The 17927-nt window shown below is 46.5% G+C and overlaps 1 protein-coding gene across 6 annotated transcripts in view; it reads left to right on the top strand.

Moving 5' to 3' along the window:
* JMJD1C (jumonji domain containing 1C) overlaps positions 1–17927 on the top strand; it is a 349289-nt gene that overhangs the window by 247589 nt on the left and 83773 nt on the right. The gene's annotated exons all lie outside the window — the stretch shown is intronic.

Below are 17927 nucleotides of genomic sequence, written 5' to 3'. Positions count from 1 at the left end.
CCTCCCACCCCCCTCCCTTGGACGGCAGGGGGGACCCATCGCATCTACCCCTGCTACAGCAGGAAGTGGGTTGGCTCCTCAGCTTGGGAGCTGTGGAAAAGGTTCCGTTGGAGTTCCGGGGGAAAGGGTTTTACTCCTGTTACTTCCTGATCCCCAAGGCAAAAGGGGAGCTCAGGCCCATCCTAGATTTGCGAGACCTCAATCGGTTCATGGTGAAATGCCGGTTCTGCATGGTCTCTCTGTCATGTATCATACCCTCTCTGGACCCTGGCAATTGGTATTCGGCCCCGGACCTTCAGGACGCATACTTCCGTGTCCATATATTTGAGGGGCACAGACACTTCCTCTGTTTCCTAGTGGGACAGGACCACTACCAATTTACGGTCCTCCCATTTGGCCTGTCCACCGTACCCAGGGTGTTCACAAAGTGTATGGCAGTAGTAGCGGCCTACCTCAGATACCGAGGGGTACAGATATTTCCCTACCTCGACGACTGGCTACTCTAGAGCAGCTCGCGGCCCCAGGTACAGAACCACGTGGACATGCTCTTGGCTACGTGTGCCAACCTAGGCCTCTTAGTGAATGAGACCAAGTCAACATTGGTTCCAGTGCACACATAGAATTCAGAGGCACGCTCCTGGATGCCTCCAAGGCCACAGCTTCCCTCCCCCTGGGCAGGTTTCAGACTCTGAAGGGGCTTATAGCCTTGGTCACAGAGTTCCCCGCCACCACTGCCAGGGCATGCTTGCCGCTCCTAGGCCACATGGCGGCGGGCACGTATGTGGTCCGCCACGCCAGACTTCGGATGAGGCCCCTCCAACTCTGGCTGGCCTCAGAGTTCTCCCAGGCCCGGGACAAACTGGACAAGGTCCTATCGGTTCCAGCGCCGGTGCTCGCCACGCTATAATGGTGGTCCTGCCTGGCCAATATGCTCCAGGGAATTCCCTTCTGGGACCCGACCCCGTCACTAGACCTAGTGTCCGACACATCTGACTTGGGCTTGGGGGCCCACATAGGGAACTCACAGACCCAAGGAATGTGGTCAGCTGTGGAGCTGTCCCTTCACATAAACATCAGGGAACTCAGGGCGATACACTTAGCCTGTGCGGCGTTCAGCTCACAGCTACGCGGCAAGGTGGTCAGAGTTCTCATGGACCGCCGCAATGTTTTACATCAACAGGCAAGGTGGGACGAGGTCCTCGGCCCTCTGCCGGGAAGCCCTCAGCCTCTGGGAGTTCTGTATAGCCCACGACATCTCCCTGAAGACTTTCCACCTGCCAGGCGTCAACAACACACGGGCCGATTGCTTGAGCAAGGTTTTCTCCTCCAAACACGAATGGTCACTCCACTCGGAGGTCACTCACCAGCTCTTCCAAGCGTGGGGCACTCCCCAAGTAGACCTGTTTGTGACCCGACAGAACCGCCATTGCCCCAGCTTCTGTTCCAGAGGGGGGTGGTGGAGAGGAACGCAATCTCAGATGCCTTCCTTCTGTCATGGTTGGGTCAACTCCTTTATGCCTTTCCCCTGTTTCCTCTCATCGGCAAGGTCCTGGAGAAAGCAAAAACGGACAAGACACACGTCCTCCTGATCACCCCAGCCTGGTCCCAGCAACATTGGTACGGGACCCTCCTGGGCTTGCTGGTGGACCCTCCACAGCCGTTGCCGCTCTGCCTGGACCTACTCTCCCAGGACCAGGGCCATCTTCTCCAACCTGGCCACTCTCCATTTGACAGCGTGGCTGCTCAATGGCTAGATGCGGAGGAGGCAAAGTGTTCCGAAGGGGTCAGGCGTGTCCTCCTAGAAAGTTGGAAGCCATCCACGTGCCAAGCCTACCTAGCGAAGTGGTCCCGGTTCTCCAGGTGGGCGGGCGAGCAGGGTACTTCCCCAATGGCTGCCCCGCTCCCACGCCATGACCGGGCGTTTCCTCAAAGGACTTGACCGGTCCTTTCCTTATGCTAGAACCCCGGTTCCTCAGTGGGATCTAAACTTGGTGTTATCCCATCTCATGGGGCCCCCGTTCAAACCCCTGGCCACATGCTCATGGTCTCACCTTTCATGGAAGATAGCCTTTCTCGTGGCTATCACGTCAGCCCGGCGGGTCTCGGTGCTCAGGGCCCTGACCTGGGACACCCCCCCCCCCACAGTCTTTCACAAGGACAAAGTGCAGCTCCGCCCACACCCTGCATTCCTCCCTAAGGGGGTCTCTGCCTTTCACATGGGCCAGGACATCTTCCTGCCTGTCCTCTGCCCCAAACCTCATGCCTCTAACGAGGAACGCAGCCTCCATACGCTCGATGTGCGAAGGGCGCTTGCATTCTATCTGGATCAGACTAAGCCGTTCCGCAGGTCCTCGGAACTCTTTGTTGCTTCAGCCAAGCGCATGAGGGGTCAACCAATCTCCACTCAGAGGCTTTCCCGGTGGATTACATTGTGCATCCACACATGCTACGACCTAGCAGGGGTTCCCTCACCACCTATCGTGGGGGCGCACTCGACAAGGGCCCTGGCCTCATCTGCTGCCTTTGTGGCCCATGTCCTTATCCAGGACATCTGTAGAGCCATTACCTGGGCCTCAGTACACACGTTCACGTCGCACTATGCTATTGTCTCCCACTCCAGGGATGACACTGGTTTTGGTAGGGCTGTGCTTCAGGGAATCTGTGAACTCCAACCCACCTCCATCAGACATAGCTTGCAATCACCTACTGTGGAATACACATGAGCAAGCACTCGAAGAAGAAAGGACAGTTACCTGTTCCATAACTGGTGTTCTTCGAGATGTGTTGCTCGTGTCTATTCCACATCCCCCCCCTCCTTCCCCTCTGTTGGAGTTGGTCTGTCAAGAAGGCACTGAGGGTTGGGGGAGTGCACGGCTCCCCTTATAGCACACTATAGAGTTGCCACTCCAGGGGGTCACAGCAGCATTCACCCTATGGGTACTGCTAAGGGAAAAACTTCCAGCACCGGTGCATGTGACGAGTACGCACACCTACTGTGGAATAGACATGAGCAACGCATCTCGAAGAACGCCAGTTACGGAACAGGTAACTGTCCTTTACAAACACTTCAGGAATGGAGGTTGTTTGTAACTCTGAACTGTTCGTAACTCTGAATAAAATGTTATGGTTGTTCTTTGTTGTTTTTAAAGTTTACCACTAAACATTGACTTAATACAGCTTTGAAACTTTACTATGCAGAAGAAAAATGCTGCTTTCGCTTTACTTTTTAGCAGTTTACATTTAATACAGTACTGTACTGTATTTGTGCTTTTTTTTTTTTTTTTTTTTTTTTTTTGGTCTCTGTTGCTGCCTGATTGCATACTTCCAGTTCCAAATACAGGGAACCAAAAGTTCTCTCAAGATATTAGAAGCTTCTGCCACATACACAGACCACGACTGTAGTTTTGTGGTCTGAGAGTTTGGGGAATGGAAAGTGGTGGCACTGAGAGAGGGCTCTCACCGTGAGTCAACACACAGATTTTTGTAGTTGCAGGGTCCCAGAGTGGCCCCCCCTCCAATTTTCTGAAATAAGGATTTTAGTACAAAAAAGCAGGGGAGAGAAAAAAGGCTCTCTGCTGAGAGAGCAAGTTGCCAAAGGTGCTTTGAATGCAATGGAGGTAGTTTAACTGGGAACTTCAGCTGCTGCTAATCACTAAAGGGAACCTCATGTTTCAAAACTTCAGCCCAACCCAGCAGTGACCTCCAGAATGGTAGATGGTGTGGAAAAAATATTGCAACACATAGTTAGGACATTATGCTGTGATTAGCTTTTGGCTCACTGCTTTTTTCTTCCCCCTCTCTTTATTCCCCTTCATCTTGCCCAACATGACTATGTGATGGGCTGGAGAGAGATTTTCACAACTCTAGCCTGTTTGTTTAGCAATCTCTTCTTCTTTAGTCCTTCACTCTTGTGCATGTGTTAGGAAATGCAAGGAGTGCTCTGTCTTGTGATCAGTATTCTGTTTTCCCTACTTGAGAACTTGTCAGTTATTTAAACACAGAATTAATGTTTACACAGCAGTTGTTCCCAAACTGTGGTATGTAAGCTTGATGTTTCATCCATTCACTTTTCAACGGTTTTTTAAAAGGTGGTACATGAACCAATAAAGTTTTGGGAGCTGCCAGTTTAGAAAGTTGTGGGGGAGAGGTGTTGAGACTTTACTATGTACAGTATAACACAATCCAAATACTGTGTGTATTATGTGGCGCTCACATATTTTACTTTAAATGAGTAGTGATTGTCGATCTGTTTCAGCAGTAGTAACTCTCTTTAACTTTTTTTTTTTAAACTACACTGTTCTTTACAACAATGTAATTATGGAAGTACAGATGTAGCTTATGAGTTAAAATTAATTAATTGAAATAGGCCTTTAAAGAAATTTAACACCTGGTGTCAGACTTTTTTATTCCTAATTATCTCAATTTCAGAATAGTGCAGACTGTTCAGATTTCCTATACTATTAGACATAATTGAAATCTTGTGCAGAAACTACAATTTAAAGGACATTTTAAGTTTCATGGAATATTTTTCTTTCTGTTCTTTAATAATGTTTCTCCTTCAGTAAAGGTTGAAAATATTTTCCAGCTAATTCAATGAACAATTAGGGTCTTTCAAAATGACTGCTGTATCTTATTGTTATCAGTGGGAATGAGGACAAAGACTGTCCTTAGTAAAGATGGCCACTGTCTCAATTGACTTGCTCCTCAGTGTTCTGGTCCAGCTCCTGAGAGAGACTGCCATCTCCCAGCAAAACTCAGTCACCCACCCTCACTCCTACTTGAATGGCAAAGCCGTGGGTCATATTTAGTTCAGAATAAATTATTTTCTAAGGATGGATATTGTCCCAGTTGCCCCCAAAATAAGTAGTATAAACCCAGGAAAATTCAGAGGCATGGTTAAAGTTAAGTGTTGAAATATGGAAATACGCGCTTAGGACACCCAAATAATCTTAACTTTGTAGAGATTTGGAAACTTGTTGCACAGTAATTATGATAAATTAACACTTGAGTGTTCTCAAAGTATTGGGCAACTATGGGACATGATATAACACTAGAAAATACCTTTTATCAAGAAATCACTGACAAGCATCTGAAGATTAAAAAAATTATATACATTGTAATTAAAAGAACTGGGTGCTACTAAAGTGCCAGAAACATTCTAGATTTAACACTGAGTAACTATGGCAACTCCTTGAATATAGTCTATTTACTTTTGGAATGATGGATTCTACCTTGGCTGGGGAGAAGAGATCTGAACATAAGAACTGCCATACTGGGTCAGACCAAAGGTCCATCTAGCTCAGTATCCTGTCTTCCGACAGTGGCCGATGCTCAGTGCCCCAGAGGGGGAATGAACAGAACAGCTAATCATTAAGTGATCCATCTACTGACAAACAGAGGCTGGGGGGGGGGGGGGGGGGAGGGAAAATGAAAAGCAAAAAGCAGGAGAGAATATAGATGAAACAATAATGAATGTGTAAGGTGTGGAATGAATGAGGAGGGACAGTGATTTATTGGAGAAGGAGGCAAGAGTGAATGAAAGGTTAGTCAGAATGAGGGAGGAGATAAAATGGGGGGGAGGGGATATGGAAGTTGGGAGAGTGTTTTAAACTTACTTCAGCTCTCATTCATTTTGCACAGATTAAAAAGAATTAGTATGAATATTGTGTGTAAATCTCTCTGAAGGGAAATTTGTCGTTCTCCGGTATAGTGACAGACACTTGTATGGGTAAGTCCTTAGAACAGACTAAAAGACTTTGCCAAGCTGCTCAGGGTAAGGTTAAGGTACTCTGCTTTCCATCCATCTTAAAAATCAAAACCAGATATTTTGCATTTTTTTCCTATTGAAAGTCATCCACAAACTATCATGGAACTTCTTACTCTTATCCTTATTCAGGAAAATTTTGAACAAAAAGGACAGGTTACCTTAACAGGAATGGGGGACTTATTAGGATGTTCACATTATCCTCAAATGTCAAACTACCCCAGTAGCTACTAGTGAGATTCTCCAAGGTTTTAGGTGTACACTGCCTGGCCCAGACTTGCGTATCTGGTTCACCCGTACGTTGATGAGTGCTAACTTCTTCCAAAGTACTCATTCTCCTTTCCCCGGGATGTGTCTGACACTGGTAGTCCAGGTGCCAGCTCTTGCCAAGGTTGTAGGCAGCTGCTGAGTACTGACAAATTCATAGCTGGAAACGAGACTAGCTCACCTGTATGTCAGTATTGTTCAAGATAGGTGTTAGACTTGTAAGGATGTGTTTTAATATTTAGACTGTAAAAAGATTGTAAGTTGCTGCTTGGATTAATCTTAATTGTTACGTCTATATCCCATGCTATAAGGATCTGGGCAGCGAAGCTGGAGATCTGCAGCATGGAGTTGGAAAGCACTGCTTCGGCTCAGGAGATCGGTGGCACTCAACTCCCTTCTGGGGGATCTTGGCAGCTGGCTTGCCCTTGTAGGGAGACTTTGTCGCTTCCTGTGGCACATGTGGTGCCGGCAGCGCTGGTAGAGGCCTCTGCTCTTTAGGCACCGGGAGAGCCTGGAAAGGTGTCGATCCCGCCACAAGTCTGGGTCCCCTACCACTCCTTAGTCGACGGTGGATCCTTTGGGGGACTAAGGGCCCTGACTGGGGAGGCACATCCATGTGGCTCTGGTGTGGACGGGTGGCCTAAACTGGGTTCTTTCCCTGATACCGCATGGCCTTTCTTGGCCCATGGCAGGAAGCTATGTTTCTTGGTCTTCTTTTTGGGTACCAGCAATGGAGAGCGGTGCCAGGGGGAGCCCGTGCATGGGGTGCACTAGGCACTGAGGCCGAGGTACTAGGGGTAGAGTTCTCAAATGAATATTGCATTCTGTCTGGGTCCTGGATCAAAAGTTTTTACAGATATGACACTTGTCCTTCACATGTGATTCCCACAAGCACTTGAGGCAGCTGCTTTTGGGGTCACTAACAGGCATAAGCCAGTTGCAATCCGAGCAGGGCTTAAACCCTGGACACCGGGTCATGTCCCACCTTGGGCGAAGTCCCCAATGGGACTCTAACCTCTTAATTACACTTAACAACTACTTAACACAAACTACTATAAACAAACTATTTTAACTTTAACAAACTACTATAAACAACCTACTATAAACAAACTATTCAGGCTCCAAGGCTTGAAGTCAGAAGAGACGAAACCGCTATCACTTGCTATCCAAGGAAAGGCTGAGCATTCCTGTTCATCCGTGTTTAGCCATGCTGTCAAGTATGGCACCACCAGGTTTGGGTGCAGAAGGCTGCTGTGGTTCTGGGACAGCAGATCTAGCTAGAGGGCAGCTACCAAAAGCTCCAGCAGCGTGCCAAACCTGTGCTGGTGAGGCCATGCTGAAGCTATTAGGATAACCTTCATCCTGTCCTGTTTTATCTTCACGAGGCCTCTCTGAATCAATGGCACTGGCGGGAAGGCATACATCAGAACCCCCGACCACGGTATGAGAAACATTTGACAGGGACCCCTATCCATCCCCCGGATCTCCCGCCAGCACAGGTCGATGGCACCGCCGTGGCCTTTGCACTTGGCCTCACCAGAGTCCGGCGCTGACTCAGACTGATACAGTTACCTGCACCGGACGGCAGAGATCACCAGGGTGGGTGGCAACCCCAGTGGGGACCGCCGGGACACTGGCCCTTCTGGACCCCCTGGGCCTACCACCAGTGGCAAGGGGCTCCCTCCAGGGTTAGCTACTCAGTGCACCGGTCCCCGCACCGACTCTCCTCTGTGCGGGAAACCACGTCATCCGGACTGCCTGCACCTTTGCTGAGCGAGAGACCAGACGGACGCAAAGCTGCATAGCCTCAAGGACTCGAGGGCCACACTCAAGTCACTGGGTATGCACACCCCGGCAACCCAGAGAAAGCTCTTCACACTGCAGCCTCCTCCTCAGCATCGTTACCAACCTCATCCTAGGCAGGAGCCCTACCGCAGATGAAATGGGGATAACAGGAGGCGGCGTAATAATAATAATAACTCCAATAGGCCAGGCCAGAGCCAAGGCCAGCATAAGTCTCAGCCTGGCCCTAAACCAGGCTTTTGAAGGTGCGCTCAAGGACAGCATACTGGACCAATTGCTGGATCCATCCCTTTGCTTCCTGGACCACCCGTCCCACTTCTCCTGTGCGTGGTCCAGTATTATGTCAGACTGCTGGGTGTTACGCACGGTGTGAAGCGGTTACAGGCTGCAGTTCTCCTCCCTGCCTACCCCCAGTCCCCTTCCCCGTCCCTCTTCAGGGACCCTTCTCACGAGCACCTCCTGGAAAAGGAGGTTCACATGCTTCTAGAGGCGGGGGGCAGTAGAGTTGGTACCAAAGGACCGAAGAGGGAAAGGGTTCTACTTCCTCATTCCCAAGGCCAAAGGAGGCCTTCGACCCATTCTGGACCTGCGAGGGCTCAACAAGTTCCTGGTCAAGGCCCGGTTCCGCATGGTTTCTCTGGGCACCATCATCCCTTCCCTGGATTCGGGGAACTGGTACACGTCCCTCAACATGAAGGACGCGTACTTTCATATCACCATCCACTCGGTGCATCGCTGATTCCTGTGCTTCACTGTGAACCAAGAACATTACCAGTTCATGCTTCTCCTGTTTGGCCTAGCTGCGGCCCCACGGGTGTTCACAACATGCATGGCGGTAGTGGCAGCCTTCTTACGGAGGCAGAGGGTTCGAGTTTACCCATACCTCGAAGACTGGCTCCTTGCGGGCCAGTCCAAAGAGGAGGTTCGGTCCCATGTGCAAGTGGCCCTGAGACTATTCCGCATGTTGGGGCCCCTGGTCAACATCCCCAAGTCCACCCTCATTCCAACGCAGAGAATGGAATTCATAGGGGCGGTCCTAGATGTGGTACAGGCAAAGGCGAGCTTCCCAGTATCATGATTCCTGGCCATCCAGCAAGCAGTGAACTCCCTGTGCCAGTTTCCCACTACGCCCCAGATGCTGCCTGAGGCTGCTGGACCACATGGCAGCATGCACACGTGGTCAAGCATGCCAGACTGAAACTCAGGACACTGCAGGCTTGGCTCGCCCATGTATACCGCCCAGGCAGGGGCCCCCTGGACTTGGTAGTGACAGCCCCCGGGGACGTGTTAGACTCCCTACAGGGGTGGCTGTCCCAGACCGTGGTTTGCGAAGGCATCCCCTTTGCTGCACAACAGCCGGACCTGATGCTTGTGATGGACGCGTCAGACTTCAGATGGGGTGCTCACCTAGGAGACCTCAGGACTCAGGTCTTGTGGTCCGGAGCGGAGCTCAGGGCGGTTCGTTTAGCCTTCCAGACCTTTCACGCCACTTTGAGTTGTCACAGTGTGACAGTTCTGACAGACAACACAACCGCCATGTTTTACATAAACAAGCAGGGCAGAGCCCGCTCCTCGCCACTCTGCCACGAGGCTCTCCGCCTCTGGAACTTTTGCATAGCCCACGCCATTCACCTTGAGGCGTCACATCTCCCGGGGGTGCGGAACGAACTGGCGGATCACCGCATGCACAAGTGGATGCTCAGAGTGGACGTCATGTATTCGCTCTTCTGCAAGTGGGGGTTTCCCTGGGTAGACCTGTTTGCCGCCAGGGGCAACGCCCAGTGCCCGCAGTTCTGCTCGTTCCAGCCTGGGCTCAATAGCAGACGCGTTCGCGATCCCATGGGGAGGGGAATTGAAATATGCCTCCCCCCCCGCTTCCTCTGGTGCACAAGGTCCTGCTCAAGGTGCACAGGGATGGAGCAGCGGTTATCCTCATCGCCCCGGCAGCACTGGTTCACCACACTCCTGGAGCTGTCGGTGGAAGTCCCTACACGGGGACCTCATCACGCGGGACAGAGGGTGGCTCCTCCACCCCAACCTGCAATCACTGCATCTGACGGCGTGGAAGCTCTGTGGCTGAATGCTTTGGAGAGCCAGTGCTCCCTCCCTGTGCAGCAGGTTCTACTTGGTAGTAGGAAGCCCTCCACCAGGGCGACTTACTTGGCCAAGTGGAAGAGGTTCTCATGCTGGTGTGTGCCCCAACAGGTTCAGCCACGCCAGGCTCCGGTGCCTACCATTCTAGAGTACCTACTGCACCTCAAGCAGCAGGGGCTGGCCCCGTCCTCAATCAGGGTGCATCTGGCGGCCATCTCTGCCTTCCACCTGGGGCTTTCAGGGGGCTCGGTGTTCTCCCAATCAACGGTGGGGCAGTTCCTTAAAGGACTGGAGAGGGTGTTTCCTTACTCATGCCTCAGAGTCCCTCCATGGAATCTCAACTTAATCCTTTCTAAGCTCATGGGGCCCCCGTTCGAGCCACTTGCCACCTGCTCCCTCCTCCACCTTTCCTGGAAGGTGGCATTCCTGGTGTCCATTACCTCAGCCAGAAGGGTATCTGAGCTGAGGGCACTCGGAGCCGCCATATACAGTGTTTCATAAAGACAAGGTGCAGCTCTGCCCACACCCCAAGTTCCTCCCAATTCCATCTGGGCCCGGACATTTCTCTGCTGGTGTTTTTTCCCAAACCCCATGCGGACCCGAGTCACCGCAGCCTGCACACGGGGATGTCCGTCGAGCGTTGGCATTCTACTTGGAGCGCACCAAGCCCTTTCGTAAATCCATGCAGCTGTTTGTGGCCATGGTGTAAAGGATGAGAGGCCTCCCAGTGTTGGCGCAGCGGATCTCCTCCTGGATTACAGACTGCATTCAGGCATGTTATGACCTTGCAGGTGTTCCGGTCCCAGCGGTCACGACCCACTCAACCAGGACGCAAGCAGCTTCAGCGGCTTTCCTGGCACAGGTCCCAGTCCAGGAGATTTGCAGAGCAGCCACCTGGTGGTCGGTGCATACCTTTACGACCCACTATGTGGTCAACCAGCAGGCCCAAGAGGACGCGGGGGTTGGCAGGGCAGTCCTCCGATCAATTGTTCTGTAACTCCTACCCTCCTCCGAAGGTAAGCTTGTGATTCACCTAATGTGGAATGGACGTGAACAAGCACTTGAAGAAAAAACGGTTACCTACCTTTTCATAACTGTTATTCTTCGAGATGTGTTGTTCACGTCCATTCCACCACCTGCCCTCCTACCCCTCTGTTGGAGTCGCTGGCAAGAAGGAACTGGAGGGGGTTGATCCAGTGGGGGTATATATATGCACGGCGCAGTGGCACCACTCAGGCGGGGCCCCTGCCAGCCCGCGGGGTGCCGCTAAGGGAAAAGTTTCCGATGCTTGTGCACGCGGCGCGCGTACACCTAATGTGGTATGGCCATCTCGAAGAACAACAGTTCTAGCCCTTACAGTTGTGAAGAAAAGCTTGAAAATGTGAAAAAGAACAACAGTTACGAAAAGGTAGGTAACCATTTTTTTTTGCATAAGTCAGAAACGTATACCGGACCATTACACCGTAAGTGCGGATTTGCGTACTTCGGGTTGGCGTAACCTGGGGGGTGTCAATACTGATCATCCTAGCAGATGGAAGGGGGAAGGGAGTGGGAATGAAGCCAATGGTTATGGAAATTGGAAGTTTCTTCAGATAAGGAAATGCAGAGAGGGAAGGAAGGAGACAAGACATGCAGGAGCAGAGCTATAAGGGGGGGAATAGCTCAGTGGTTTGAGCATTTGCCTGCTAAACCTAGGGTTGTGCATTCAATCCTTGAGGGGACCACTTAGGGGTGTGGGGCAAAATCAGTACTTGGTCCTGCTAGTGAAGGCGCTGGGTTGGACTGGACTCAATGACCTTTTAGGGTCCCTTCCAGTTCTATGAGATAGGAATATCTCCATATATTATTATATTAAATAATGGTGATTGTGACGGTGAGCCTCTTTTTCCACTGTTACTGAATAAGGTACTAAACAAATAATGGAAAATTTAGTTTATACTTAGACTCTTGATCTTTATGCAAACTTCTCATTTATATCAACTTTAATTTTATTTGATGATAGCATATAGTTGTAAATTTATACCACAGACCATGGGTATAAAACAATTTAGCCCTTTCTAGAGTATGATTCTGATACCTCTCTCCATAAAGTCATTAGTTATTCCCTGCTCCCGTACTTGGAATCATGATTTTCAGCAAGAAGGCCTATTCATTTATACTCTTTTAGGTTCAAGCCTCTGCACATAGTACTGGTCAGAAGGGAGTATCTCTGTGCTTTCTTTTGATTGTCATTTTTAGTGATCAACTTTAAGCTGCATACCTGATCAGACCCTTGGTTAGGCACTTCTTTTCCACCTGAAGCCTGAACCTAATTCTTTGTACCTTCCCTTTATGCCCTCAGAGCTCTGTTTCCTGTTTATGCTTTTACTTTGTCTCAACTAGGGAAAAGTGGTCAAGCTTAGATCAGGCTTAGGTATCATGTGCCAGCTAAATCCAACATAAACTCGACCTTTTTCCTAGCATAAATGCAGTATAATGCCCTGTAGCACGATTTAAATGTTTTAGTTGTAGTCTAGGCTCCTGCTAAGCTAAAATGGAGCTGAGGTATTATGCACTTTACAGTAGGAAAAAGATCAAGTTTAGATTGAGTTTAGCTAACATTTATTAATTAAGCCCCGCCTAAGTGTGAGCACTTCTCCTAGTCAAGACTAAGCCTTTAAATACTTTTTATGGTCATACTTTCTGTGAGGAACTTTTAAAAAGTTTGTTTCTATCCAGGATAGCCTCTCAGTCTTGCTTTAGTCAGGAGGAGGGGTCTCATAGTTCCAGGGTGAGCTGTGTTTTGGACCCATTAGTTCTTCTTGAGTGCATCCTCTGGTGATAGGTTTCACTACCTTCACACCTCTCTGGGTAGAACCACACAATCCTGCCACTCTTGGATTGGATCTCTGTGCTACGGCCCCCTGTTCATCAAACATGATAACACAATGGGCACAACTGGTTATGGCACCTGTAAGCCCTTTTCCCTAAAGAGTCTGTGACCACCAGCTGTTTAAAGTGTTTAAAGCTGTTTAAAGTGATTGGAGGGAGGGATATCTCAGTGGTTTGAGCATTGGCCTGTTAAGCCCAGAGTTGTGAGTTCAATCCTTGAGGGGGCCACTTAGGGATCTGGGGCAAAATCAGTACTTGGTCCTGCTAGTGAAGGCAGGGGGCTGGACTCCATGAACTTTCAAGGTCCCTTTCTGTTCTAGGAGATAGGATATCTCCATTAATTAATTTTAAAAAATTACTTAATAAAAAGCTTCTTTAAAATAAAATATTATTTATTCACCCAGAGGTGCATAGCAAGCAGAGAAAAAGCATAAAACAACAAAAAGCCTATATTCATCTGGGTCTTAGCTAAAATGAATTCTTTCCTTGCAAGTTTTGGGTAAGTTCCACTCAGTCCAGACTACTCTACTCCTGATCTGCGAGATACAGATAGCTCCTATTACCTTCTTTTAATGTCTCTTTGAGACTGTTTTCCAGCTGCTGCTTCCTGTTCTTACCCCCCTTTCCTCTCTAGGTTTAGTATACCCTTTGATCCTAGGCTCAGGCCTGAGAAGAAGAAGAGGTTGCTAGCATAGTAGCCACGTGGTCATTCCCCCAATTAAGTTCCCCCATTGTTTCCTTGAGGACCTTTGTTATTTTTTCTGGTGTTACCTTATCTCTTTCATTTGTTTCATTTCCCATTTGTTCCCCCAATCACCCAACAGCCTCCTTTGATTTAATTCCATGCGATCAGGCGAGATAATACCAAGCATGTATACTGAGGTGCATATAATATCAATTAAAAAAAAAACACAACACCTTTCTCTGTCTCCACAAGAGGTTAAAACCATCAAAAAAGATGATGATGGGGAGCATCCAGCCAGCAAAGAGAAAAGGAACAAGGGGCAGTAGGGAAAGAAGGAGTTTATCTTCTGAAAAGGCTGAGGGCTAAATAGAAATTTGGAGTGTGGAAGGAGGTCATTTTGATTTTTCTGTAGGAGGGCCCACTGCTAAAAATGTCTTGGTGTCTAATCCTACTGTCGTTATATTTGATGACAAAATTTGCATCCAAGAGGAGAAGGATGCAAGCTTTCAGCAATCTGAATATTAAAGATGACACTTGTTATTGCCATTGCTCTCTGAAAATCTAGAAAGAGCTTTAAATCCAATAAGTTCCTGAGACTGAAGACAGCTTTGACAGTTTGGACAGGCATCTTTATCTAAGGATGCAGTTATAGCCCTTGTAGGTTCTTTAAAATGATTCCTGTGCAAATAAATAACTGATTCTACCCAAATGATCTTAAGTCAGCTAATTTTTATCTGGGTGTTTACCTACTCCAGACATTGAGATAGCAAGAAAACACCTCTGTCAGGGTTTGAGGGGAAAAAAATGTATAATATAGATAATTGTTTATTATTAAACTTGTGTTAAAACTATATAGTGTTCCTTCAGAAACCCTTTGTTGTCATTGTGTGTCTTGAGGTAATGCATATGTATAAGGGATACAGATAATAATACCATGTAAAACTAAACACTGTAAGTTAGTTGTGTAAACTGAATAATGTGAAGTGTAATGTTGATAGTTGTTTTTGTAAGTGGTGGTATGTGATGTAGAGAACATTGGATAGAAAATATTTCTGACATGCAAAGAATTTTTATTAGGGCTTTCAAGCGATTAAAAAAATTAATTACAATTAATCGCACTGTAAAACAATAATAAAATACCATGTATTTAAATATTTTCGGATGTTTTCTACATTTTCAAATATATTGATTTCAATTACAACGCAGAATACAAAGTGTACAGTGCTCACTTTATATTTATTTTTGATTACAAGTACTTGCACTGTTAAAAAAAAAAAATAGTATTTTTCAATTCACCTAATACAAGTACTGTAGTGCAATCTCTTTATCATGAAAGTTGAACTTACAAATGTAGAATTATGTACAAAAAAACCTGAATTCAAAAATAAAACATTTTAGAGCCTGCAAGTCCACTCAGTCCTACTTCTTGTTCAGCCAGTCGCTCAGACAAACAAGTTTGTTTATATTTGCTGCCTGCTTCTTGTTAACAATGTCACCTGAAAGCGAGAACAGGCATTCGCATGGCACTTTCGTAGCCGGCATCACAAGATATTTACGTGCCAGATATGCTAAAGATTCATATGTCCCTTTATGCTTCAGCCACAATTCCAGAGGACATGCGTCCATGCTGATGACAGGTTCTGCTGTATGACGGTCCAAAGCAGTGTGGACCGATTCATGTTCACTTTCATCATCAGAGTGAGATGCCACCAGCAGAAGGTTGATCTTTTTTGGTGGTTCGGGTTCTGTAGTTTCCGCATCGGAGTGTTGCTCTTTTAAGACTTCTGAAAGCATGTGCCACACCTCGTCCCTCTCAGATTTTGGAAGGCACTTCAGATTCTTAAACCTTGGGTCGAGTGCTGTATCTATCTTTAGAAATCTCATGTTGGTACCTTCTTTGCATTTTGTCAAATCTGCAGTGAATATTAAAATGTACAACGTGCTGGGTTATCATCCGAGACTGCTATAACATGAAATATATGGCAGAATGCGTGTAAAACAAAGCAGGGGACACACAATTCTCCCCCAAGGAGTTCAGTCGCAAATTTAATTAACGCATTATTTTTTTTAACAAGTGTCATCAGCATGGAAGCATGTCCTCTGGAATGTTGGCCGAAGCACAAAGGGGCATACAAATATTTAGCATATCTGGCACGTAAATACATTACAATACTGGCTACAAAAGTGCCATGCAAATGCCTATTCTCACTTTCTGGTGACATTGTAAATTAGAAGAGGGCAGCATTATTTCCTGTAAATGTAAACAAACTTGTTTGTCTTAGCGATTGGCTGAACAAGAAGTAGGACTGAGTGGACTTGTAGGCTCTGAAGTTTTACATTGTTTTGATTTTGAGTGCAGTTTATATAACAAAAAGATCTACATTAGTAAGTTGCACTTCCATGACAAAGAGATTGCACTACAGTAGTTGTATGAGGTTAATTGAAAAATATTATTTCTTTTATAATTTTTACAGTGCAAATATTTGTAATAAAAAATAATATACACTTCGATTTCAATTATAACATAGAATACAATATATATGAAAATGTAGAAAAACATCCAAAATATTTAATAAATTTCAATTGGTATTCTGTTTAACAGTGCAATTAAAACAGTGATTAATCACAATTAATTTTTTTAATCATGATTAATTTTTTTTAGTTAATCGTGTGCGTTAACTGCAATTAATCGACAGCCCTAATTTTTATCTGATCAACACAGACTGAAACTACAAGCTTCTGAAATACTTGATATGTCTGTACTCCGACTATACTTGGAGTCAGTGGGACAAATTCATCTCTTCACGTAAATTAACACCAGAGTTGAATTTGGCTCGCTGACTGCTGAATTCAGATGAGACCCCAGTATCACATGAATATGTAGAAGTTAATATTTAGGAAATGCTTGTTTTCCTGTGTAGCACTTGGTGAATATAACATTGTAAACATATTTTTCAAGTGTGTTACACACCATTTTTTATTTAATTCATGTCTTAAATCATCTGAAAATCTCTAAGCAGTAAGAGGAAGCTGTAGTTAATTAAACCACAGATGGCAAGGACTAATGTGGTGCTGACCTCTGTGAGGACTGCAAAATCTACTGAGTCTTTTTTTTTTTTTTTTTTTTTTGGTGAAATACTGCAGCTGAAATGAGTTCTTAATGTTATAAAGAAAATGTCGTTCATGCATTAAACATCGTGTTGCAACGTTGTGATTTGAGGAAGGCACCTTCTAAATCCACATTTTCAGGTGCTTATGATATTATAGAGTACATTTTAGCTTTGGCTGTTTTTCCATTACTGAGTCTTTTGTGTCACAGACAATGGGATCTTCCCTCCTCCTTGGTCAGACAGGAAGAATTGACAGTAATTGGAGAGTTTTAAAGCCCTCAAAGCGGGGCTCAAATTGGGCAGTGATATGGATATATACTACTCCTCCATTTGCTCTAAGCTCCAGAGTTGCAGTTTTCATTTTAAAACAAAATCAGTCTCTAGCCCTTACTCTAGCCCTTGTTGAATTTCAATGAGGTGTTAATTCAAATGTCATAAGACTGGCCATTCTGGGTCCAACCAATGATTCAACTAGCCCAGTATCCTGTCTTCTGACAAATGGAAACGTCTTCATGAAAATCTCTGTTTATACAAAGTCACTGTTTTGTGTGTGGGAGGAAAGATTTAACAAAAGTTTTGATTATCTTTAATCTACTGTACATGACATCTTATTTTGGTGCCACAAGTATCTGGCAGTTGGGTGAGTATCACCACTTCCACCTAATATCCTTTCTCCTGTCTCCCAAATCAAGGAGGAAAGAAGCAGGGCATCGGAGACCCACTGGGGAGTCAAGCTCAAGGGTCCACTAAGGATATGGAGCCCTGCATTATATTTTGAACAATCTGAAGAATCACATTTTGGTATCTCAGGTGGACAGAATTTGGTTTGTGGGTGGAGCTTGGAAGAATATTGCTGTTTTGTGGGCCCTCCCCACAATTTGATTCTTTGTCTCTTTGTGTCACCTTCAAGTTCCTAAGTTTGATTCCTGACTCAAAAGATATCTGAAGTAGGACAAGTAATCTGTAGCTTCCCCATCAACTATCTTGGATGCCTCATTGTGTATTTGGAGCCTGAAAATGCTTTCTTGGACAAAGAAACTGTTTGTTTGTTTCTTGTGCTGTCTGTCTCAGCACTCAAACATACTCTGTGATCCTGTAGTCTTACTGTGCCTGACCTTTCCACTCCCGCTACTGGGAGAAGCAGGAGGGGGCCTGGTTAAAATGGGATTATGGCAGTATAGCTCACAATTCCAGCCTGCTCCACCACATCGTAAGAAAGGAGAGACTATGGCATAGGTATACTCACGTTCTCAGAAGAACTTTGGAACATTTACTTAAGCTCTTTTAGGAAAATGGACTCCCTTGCATTGTTCAAAAATTCCAGGAAAGTCCT

Source organism: Trachemys scripta, chromosome 7 (assembly GCF_013100865.1).
Source record: "Trachemys scripta elegans isolate TJP31775 chromosome 7, CAS_Tse_1.0, whole genome shotgun sequence".
In the NCBI taxonomy this organism is placed as follows: Eukaryota; Metazoa; Chordata; order Testudines; family Emydidae; genus Trachemys; species Trachemys scripta.
This window is presented reverse-complemented; position numbering and strand designations above follow the sequence as displayed.